This window comes from Heterodontus francisci, chromosome 35 (genome assembly GCF_036365525.1).
Source record: "Heterodontus francisci isolate sHetFra1 chromosome 35, sHetFra1.hap1, whole genome shotgun sequence".
Lineage (NCBI taxonomy): Eukaryota > Metazoa > Chordata > Chondrichthyes > Heterodontiformes > Heterodontidae > Heterodontus > Heterodontus francisci.
Window position 1 is genome coordinate 25800122 of NC_090405.1, and position 8568 is coordinate 25808689.

Genomic DNA, 8568 nt, shown 5'->3' on the forward strand with positions numbered 1-8568 from the left:
AGGTTCATTCCTCCCTGAACAAATCCATTCCTAACATTCCCGATCACAGCCTATCCCAGCTCCTGTTGTCACTCGACTCCAGCTGAATTGGAGAAACTCATGTGTTGGGGTTTGAGTTGTGAGGTGGGGTTTCTCCGCCAGTGTTACTGTCTTACAGACTCTCCCCCTGAATTTGTGAACTGAGACTGCACCGAACACATCCCCAGTTAGAGTGAGGGCCGGATATCCCTCTGTTTTATTACAGAGAGTGGGGAAAAGGCTGGGTGGAGGGGAGTCACCAGGGATCCTGGATTTACTCCAAATCATTTCCATGTGGAATCTGCAGGCGGGGCCGGGACAGGGATCATTTGATCAGGGGATCAGCTCTTTCCTGAGAGATGTGGGTGGCTCTGAGAAGAGCCTTTGTGTTCAGATGTTTACAAGTTTCCCGCGCTTTCACTTCTTTCCAGACCCTGCTTTCTGAGACTTCGCTGCTTTCGGCTTGACCTTGCTCTTCCATGTCTGCACTTTCTTCAGCGCCTTTCCGCCCGCCGCACTCTTGCCTTTTTTGACCTTCTTCGCAGGAGACTTTTTCTGAAGCACTGCTTTCTTCACCGCCTTATTTAGCGTTGCCGCCGCCTTGCTGCTCGTTTTCTTGGCTGTTACTTTCTTTGTTGTCACTTTCTTGTCTGCTGGTTTCTTCACTAAAGATTTCTTGTCTGCTGGTTTCTTCACTGAAGATTTCTTGTCTGCTGGTTTCTTCACTAAAGATTTCTTGTCTGCTGGTTTCTTCACCTTCTTTCCCACTTTTCCCTGGGTTTTCCTTCTTGCTGATTTTGAAGGAGCCGGAGGAGCCCTGTCCCTTGCTCTGCACCAGGGAGCCTTTGTTCACATTCCTCTTGATACTTCGCTTGATCTGGGTCTTGAGCTTCTCCTGAGTGGTGGCAGACCTGCAAGGAATCAACTACCAGCTAGCGTATAAAGCAAGACCAAGGCTCAGGGCCTTCAGTTACCTGGAGGGGAGTCGGAGAGGCAGCGGATCCTGTGAGGAACCACAATCCAGGAAGGATGAGAAGGTCATTGTCAGGGTACAGAGGAGATTAAGTTAAAGATTTACCAGTTTATAAGCAAGCGCAGAGCCAAGGAACGGTGCTGGGGCAGATCAAATAATAGGAAGTTGTGATCAGTTGGAAGGCAAGAGTGATTAAATGACAGAAGAGATGATGGTGCAAGGCAAAAGTCAGGGAAAGAATAAGTAACATTTTGTAAGCACAGATACCAGGAGTGGGGTTTGAACCCACACAGACACATGTCTATTGGACCTTAAGTCCAACGCCTTAACCACTCAGCCATCCTGGTACATTAACCCACCACTGAAAATGAAATTTAATGTGATCCGGGTGCCATCTGGCCTTTGGCAACATAAAGTTATGACTCCTCTCCCATGCTAAATTGGACCCTTCATTATTTATGAACCTCAATCGGATCACCCCTCAGTCTAGGTTTCTCTAAGGTGTAGGGTCCCAACTCTTTTAGTCTAACTTGATAACCAAGATGTCTTATACTGGGAATTCGTCGAATGTCTCTCCTCTGTACCCTTTCCAAAGCCTCAATATCACCCATCATGTGAGGAGACCAAGACTGGATACAATATTCCAAGTGAGTCCTGACCAAGGTTTCATAAAAGGACAAATTCGGGACATCTCAGATACTGAAGGAGTCCGTGTCCAGAAGCAGCAAGACCTGGACAACATTCAGACTTGGGCTGCTAAGTGGCAAGTAACATTCACACCACATAAGTACCAGGCAATGACCATCTCCAACAAGAGAGAATGTAACCATCTCCCCTTGACGTTCAACAGCATTACCATCGCTGAATCCCCCCACCATCAACATCCTGGGGGTTACCATTGACAAAAGCTTAACTGGACCATTCATATACATACTCTGGCTACAAGAGTAAATCAGATAGTGGGAATTCTGTGATGAGTAACTCAGCTCAAGGCACGTGGTGAAATGCTCATTAGGAGAGCTGGAGAAATGGACTGGTCAGGTGGGCAGAAAAGTGGCAAATGGAACTCAACTTGGAGAAGTGTGAGGTGATGCCTTTGGTGAGGTCAAACACAGCAAAGGAATACACAATTAATGGGTGAATGCTGAGAGGTGTAGAGGAAGTGAGGGACCTTGAAGTGAATGTCCACAAATCCCTGAAAGTAGCAGGACAGGTTGATAAGTTGGTTGAGAAGGCTTATGGAATCCTTTCCTTTATTAGCCGATGTATAGAATATCAGAGCAGGGAGGTTATGCTGGAACTGTATATATCATTAGTTAGGCCACAACTTGAGTTCTGTGTGCAGTTCTGGTCACCTCATTCCAGAAAGGATGTAATTGCACTAGAGAGGTTACAGAGGAGATTTACGAGGATGTTGCCAGGACTGAGAAAATGCAGCTATGAGGAAAGATTGGATAGACTGGGGTTGTTCTCCTTGGAATAGAAGAGGCTGAGGGGAGATTTGATTGAAATGTACAAAATTGTGAGGGGTCTGGATAGAATGGATGGGAAGGGTCTATTTACCTTAGTAGGGAGGTCAGTGACTAGAGGGCATAGATTTAAAGTGATGTGTTGAACAATTAGAGGGGAGATGAGGAAAGGTTTTTTCACCCAGAGGGCTGTGGGAGTCTGGAACTCACTGCCTGTAAGGGTAGCTGAGGCAGAAACCCTCAACTCATTTAAAAGGAGTCTGGATGTGCACCTCAAGTACCTGAACCTGCAGGGCTACGGTCCAAATGCTGGTCAATGGGATTCAGCTGGGTGGCTCGTTTTTTGGCCTGCCTGTGCTGTAAACTTTCTATGTTCTATGATTCTATGCAGACACAATGGGCCGAATGGCCTCCTTCTGCACTGTAATAATTTTGTGATTTTTGACTCTCCAGAACTTGTCAACCATCTACAAGGCCAAACCAGGATGAGTGCAGCACCAACAATACTCTAGAAACTCGACACTGTTCAGGACAAAGCAGCTGCCTTGATTGTCACCCCATTCACCACCTTAAACATTCACTCCCTTCACCACTGACGCACAGTGGCAGTAGTGTGTACCATCTACCAGATGCACTGCTGCAACTCACCAAGGCTCCGCAGACAGCACCTTCCAAACCGAAGACCTCCACCACCTTGAAGGACAAGGGCTGCAGATGCATGGAAACACCACCATGTGCAAGCTCCCCTCCAAGTCACACACCATCTGATCTGCAAATATATCGCTGTTCATTCACTGATGTTGGGTCAAAATCCTGGATCTCCCTTCCTAACAGCACTGTGGGTGTACCTACACCACATGGAGTGCAGCAATTCGAGAAGGGAGCTCACCGCCACCTTGTCAAGGACAATTAGGGATGGGTAACAAATTCTGGCCTTGCCAGTGTCGCTCACATCCCATGAAAGAATATGCCTCATTTTATACTCAATTGTCCTCTGAATGCAGCCCAACCCTCTATTTGCTCCAACTATCACTTCACAGCATTGCTGCTGTAACTTTAGAGATCTGTGCACTAGAACATCCAGATCTCTGCTCAAAATTATTTTCTTTTTTCCACCTACTTTAATGTTTTTCCCTGAAGGGTGTATGAATGTTGAGCATTCGCCCTGTCCACATGAATAACACTGCACTTACCCAAATTAAACATCATCTACCAGTCATGAACCCAATCTCCCAACACATTAAGATCAGCCTGAAACAGTCGAGTATCGTCTACAGTCTGAACACTCGCACAGATCTTCAAATCATCTGTAAATTTACAGATGGTGCCCCCTACACCTACATCCAGATCATTAATAAAAATAATAAAGAGCAACAGTCCCAACACCGATCCCTGTGGGACACCACTGGTAACTGGTCTCCAAACAGATCCAGATCCATCTGTAACTACTTTCTGCCTACGTCGTGCCAGTCAGTTCCCAATCCAGATCAATATATTACCACTGATACCAGGGACTTTAATCTTCGAGAGAAGCCTCTTGTGTGGAACCTTATCAAAATCTTTTGGCTGAGATCTGCTAATTGAACACAGGCCGGGGATGAGGCCTAGGCCTGTCCTGCTCTGTGTATGGGTCTCAGGACCACACAAGGTGAGATCAGCTCACTGAGCACAGGCCCATCCTGCTCTATATGGCGCTCAGTACCTCACCAAATGAGAATAACTAACACACCACAGGCCAGGGAGCCTCGGCCCATCCTTCCCTGATTGCGGTTCAGTGCCAACCAGGTCAGATCAGCTAATTCAGCACAGGCCGGAGATGGAAGCTGGATCTTTCCTGCTCTGGGGACTCCGTACCATACCAGGTGCGATGAAGTAAAATACCACAGGCCGGGGATGGAGCCTGAGATTTCCGTGTTCTGTGTGGGGCTCTGTACAACAACGTGTGAGATGAACTATCATCCCTCAGGCTGAGGAAGGAGCCTGGGCCCATTCTGTTCTGTGTGGCTCCTACCACACTGAGTGGGATCAGTTAACACAACACAGGCCATGAATACAACCAGGCCCTTTCCTGCTCCGTGTGGCTCAGTATCACACCAGGTGGCATCAGCTAACACAGCACAGGCTGGGGCTGGGGCTGGAGCCTGGGCCCGCCCTGCTCTGTGGGCTCAGTAACAACTCGTAAGATGAACTTTTTTCAAAAGGCTTCAGTGTATTTAACTCTGTCCAACACTCTAAGGCAGCTTTCTGTGTTTATAAAGAGTGTAATTTATTGACTGGTCTCTTGGATCAAACAGGGTAACAGACAGAGGTCTGTGTGCAGAGGGTTTGGGGGTGAGCTCTGATTCCTAACCCTTTCTGGATTGTGAGGAATAAAGAATGAATGAGAGAGAGAGAATGTGGGAGAAGGGATGATGGAAGAATTTGTCCGTGAACCTGATTAAAAGTGGCTCAAACTCAAGATAATATTAAGATATCAAGAGCAGAACATTAACATAATCTGAGTTCCGCGATCTGGTCGGGTCCCATTCCCCTGAAGTGAGGAATGAACGGGTGGGGAAATTCCACCTGGAGTTATATTTGTCTCCAATGAAGATGAGAGTTCACAGTGAGGATGGAATAGCTCAGTTGGGAGAACACTAGATTGAAGAACCAGGATACAATCCCTGGTTTCATCAGTTTTAATTTGGTGTCTCCATCAGTTTAAGTAGAGAGAATCAGAGGGGAGATTTTCCACTCTTGACCCCATGGGCTGAATTTTAAACTAACGGTGCGGCTCTCGGCAGAGGCACCGGAAGTGGGTGTCGTCACCACACGAGTGAAATGTGGCCGACCGACCCCGATCACGGAGCAGCCGACCAATTAATGAAGGGGAGGCGTGGGGCCCATGTAAACAAGGACCAGAGGTAGGGAACGAGGCACCGATGGCACCGACATCTGACACAACGGCAGGTGCTGGCACCATATTTAAAGGGCTGCCAGACCTGCATTCACTGCTGCCTGGTTTAAAGGAGTGTCTTCCTGAGAGCCCTCTGCTGCCCCAGGTCCCGTTCTGCTGCCTCTGCTACCCCAGGACCCGTTCTGCTGCCTCTGCTGTTCCAGAACCCGTTCTGCTGCCTCTGCTGCCCCAGGTCCCGTTCTGCTGTCCCAGGACCCGTTCTGCTGCCCCAAGACCCGTTCTGCTGCCTCTGCTGCTCCAGGACCCGTTCTGCTGCATCTGCTGCCCCAGGATCCATTCTGATGCCCCAGGACCCGTTCTGCTGCCTCTGCTGCTCCAGGACCCGTTCTGCTGCATCTGCTGCCCCAGGATCCATTCTGCTGCCCCAGGACCCGTTCTGCTGCCCCAGGACCCGTTCTGCTGCCTCTGCTGCTCCAGGACCCGTTCTGCTGCCCCAGGACCCGTTCTGCTGCCTCTGATGCCCCAGGACCCGTTCTGCTGCCCCAGGACCCGTTCTGCTGCCTCTGCTGCTCCAGGACCCGTTCTGCTGCCCCAGGACCTGTTCTGCTGTCTCTGCTGTCCCAGGACCAGTTCTGCTGCATCTGCTGCCCCAGGACCTGTTCTGCTGCCTCTGCTGCCCAGGACCCGTTCTGCTGTCACTGCTGCCCAGGACCCATTCTGCTGTCACTGATTCCCCAGGACCCGTTCTGCTGTCTCTGCTGCCTGATAGGTAAGGAGCTGAATGCGAGCCTGCAGTGACCATGGTCCAATGGTTTGGCGATGCCTTCCTGCAGGTTCGCCTCCAGGTGACAACAGATAGGTGGAAGATCCTCTTCCCCAGGGATGGGAGGTGGAGACCTGTCCACCTGGCCAAGCAAAGCTGCTTTGAGATAGTAGGTGAAGTCAGCAGCCGTGGGGTCACCCCCAAGACATGGATCCAGTGCACGAAGTGGGTCAATGACCGGATCCGGGCTGCTCAGGCGCAAACTCAAAACACTTTGGACCCTTTGGACATTGCGCATGGCAGAGTGAGAGGGAGTGTTTGGTGGAAAGGGAGTGACCACCCAGTCATGTGTATTGGGGAAGGGCAGCAGGACATGCTGCCTGAGGCTTGGCTGCATCTCGGTGGGAGGTGCACATCAGTCATTGTATAAACTCACACAGTCCCTCGAGAGGGGCCACATGCAGGAGGAATATGTGTGTCCCCATCATGGAGTGCTGGACTATCACCATCAGAGATATTGGGCTTGTCCCCGCTGGGAGACTAACTTTGTTGATCATAGTGGCTGCAGGAGAAGACAGCCCACAATCGGAAAGAGCATGTCAAGACTGGCAGTGGATGCCTTATCTCCATGTCCTCATCCCAATGGAGGAGGAGGCCATGGAACAGGCCGGGCAGCAAAGCAGCTGCTCCATAGCTGATGGAGAGACAGGGACCCCTACCTAAGAGAGTGAGTGAACATCTCCTGGGGCACAAGGGAGCATCCGCTGCAAAGGAGCCACACTGCTCATCTGTTCACCACTGCATCAATGGAGCTGCACAGTAGGGGTGGTTGGAATGTCATGATGGGCAGACCCTAACCCTTCAATGTCCCTGTTTTCACATGCAGGCTAGGATGAACGACAAGAGCGAAGAGCTGGAGAGACTGTGGGACAGCCAGACACCTCTGAGGAGGAGGAGGGAGCCTCAGATGGTGCACCATCACCTCATTCCCCTGCACCCTCCACCAGCACAGAAACCCTCACTCGGTGGGTATCCACTTGCTGTTAGATTTGGGCACACAAGCTGGTGAGCACGTCACAGACAGGCCCGGGCAGCTGACGGAGGCTGTGACAGCCGAGGCCACTGGCAGTTGGAAGTCTGTGGGAGGCCAGGCCCATGCTGAGTCCCAGGCTGATGACGTGCCTCTGGTGTCACCAGCAACACGGGAAATACTGCAGCTGCAGCAAGAGATCAGGCAACATCTGGCAGAGTTGCCAGAGGTTATGTGTACCCAAGTTCGGATGATGGAGGAGTCCATCCAGGCCTTGCATGCTGTACTGTCTCTGATGGGGGTGTGTCTGGCTTCCTTCCTTGAGAGATTGGTGACTCTGATGGAGAGCCAGATCCAGCCGACCAATCAGTGGCTGCCGGAGATGCGCGCAGACTTGCACTCCATCGCTTTGTCCATGAGATCCATCCAGCGGTGACAAGGTGAGAGGGGGGACGAGGCACCTGAACTCTTCACCAGGTCCACATCCCTCTCAGGTCAGCAGCGAGGTACAAGTGTGTCTTATAAGGGGGAGGAGCAGCTGGCTGCTACATCTGGGGTCTCCTCTCAGGATGTTCCTGGTGTGGACAGTAGCTCCAAAGCCCCTCTGCGAGTGACACAAGTGAAGCCAGTGCCTGCCTCCATCATCCTCGATGACAGAGGGGGGTCCCTGTACCTGTGCAGGAGGCCCTCAGTGTGCCGGGGCCCTCCAGGCCTCAGGCAGCAAAAGGACGGCCACCAATGTCATCCCAAGCCATGGGGCAGCAAGGTCAGCAGCCTGTCTCCATCTCAGCTGACAGAGCAGGGGGAGCACCACGTAGGAGAACCCGGAAAAGATTTAAGAAGAGCACCTAGATTCACTGAGGGGTTCATGGGTGAATGTACATTCCAGATGGATAGGGTTGTGTTTGGTGTCACACGGAATAAAGAAATGATGTTCTCTCACTACGTCTCCTTCTTATTGTTGATACCCTTTGGGACTTCATTTAAACCCTTCCTCCCAAGGGGCTGGAAGTGAGGGACCAAGCCCTGAGTTTACAAAGCTTCGGCCTTGTCACTGTGCGATGTGTACCTGGACGCTGCAGAACAGAAGGAAGGAGGTGACAACAGGGCTGCTTAAAGCTAAGACTTTATTGCTGTGGTTCCAGAAGGTGGTAAGGCTCAAAGGAAACTTGAATGTATAAGGGTGTCTCATGTCTCCCTTGTGTGTATCCCATGGCCCCTTTCCTGCTGTGCCTGAGGTTCTTCATCTGGCACTGCTTGGGCAGCATCCTCCTCCACATCCTCATCATCAGAGGAGACACCACACTCCACGATATCCTCACTAGTCAACACCTCACCCCTCTGTAATGCCAGATTGTGCTGTGCACAGCAAACCACCACGATATGCGAGACCCTCGCCGGGACATACTGAAGGGCTCC

The 8568-nt window shown here is 50.9% G+C and overlaps 1 non-coding gene across 1 annotated transcript; it reads right to left on the reverse strand.

Moving 5' to 3' along the window:
* Nucleotides 1–1255: 1255 nt before the first annotated feature.
* trnal-uaa (transfer RNA leucine (anticodon UAA)) lies at nucleotides 1256–1338 on the reverse strand. The gene has a single exon. It is a non-coding gene; the product is annotated as a tRNA-Leu (tRNA).
* Between the last annotated feature and the right edge of the window lie 7230 nt (nucleotides 1339–8568).